This window comes from Primulina huaijiensis, chromosome 4, assembly GCF_012295235.1.
Source record: "Primulina huaijiensis isolate GDHJ02 chromosome 4, ASM1229523v2, whole genome shotgun sequence".
Taxonomy (NCBI): Eukaryota; Viridiplantae; Streptophyta; class Magnoliopsida; order Lamiales; family Gesneriaceae; genus Primulina; species Primulina huaijiensis.
In genome coordinates, this window is record NC_133309.1 from 18,759,776 (window position 1) to 18,760,704 (window position 929).

Consider the following 929-nt stretch of genomic DNA (forward strand, 5'->3'; position numbering starts at 1 on the left):
CCAAACTTTCAATGATTATTGTATGTCTATGGGAATCATTGTTGACCATCATGTTGCTCATGTACATACACAAAATGGATTGGCTGAATCATTGATTAAACGTCTACAAATGATTGCTAGAACAATGATTATGAAAACAAAGCTTCCTATTTCTATATGGGGACATGCAATTTTACATGCCGCTGCATTAATTTGCATCAGACCAAGTGCATATCATAAATACTCCCCATTGCAGCTTGCATTTGGTAAAGAACCAGACCTTTCTCATCTGAGAATTTTTGGATGTATAGTGTATGTGCCTGTTGTACCACCGCAACGAAAGAAAATGGGACCTCAAAGAAAGATTGAAATTTATATCGGTTATGATAGTCCATCGATCATTCGATATCTTGAACCTCAGACAGGCGACATGTTCACAGCACGTTTTGCTGATTGTCATTTTAATGAGGAAATCTTCCCAATGTTAGGGGGAGACAAGAAACATACCGAAAAGGAAATTACATGGTATGTATCATCATTGTGACATCTGGATCCAAGAACACAACAATGTGAAAAAGATGTACAGCAAATTGTGCACTTGCAAAGAATAGCAAATCAAATACCAGATGCATTTACAGATGCAAAAAGGGTAACTAAATCATATATACATGCTGTAAATGCTCCTGCTCGAATTGAAATTCCAAATAAACAAATTGAACAAAGTCATGATGTCGTAAAACACCTGAAAGTGGAAGGCCAGTCGGTTCCAAGGATAAAAATCCTCGAAAAAGAAAATTCATAGACAAACACAATGATCACAAAATAGAGAATGATATTCCTGAAGAAACACATGATGATCACAAAATAGAGAATGTTGTTCCTGAAGAAACACATGATGATGAAAATGTTCTGTCAGAACCACAAACTGACGAGAATCATGAAATCTCTAT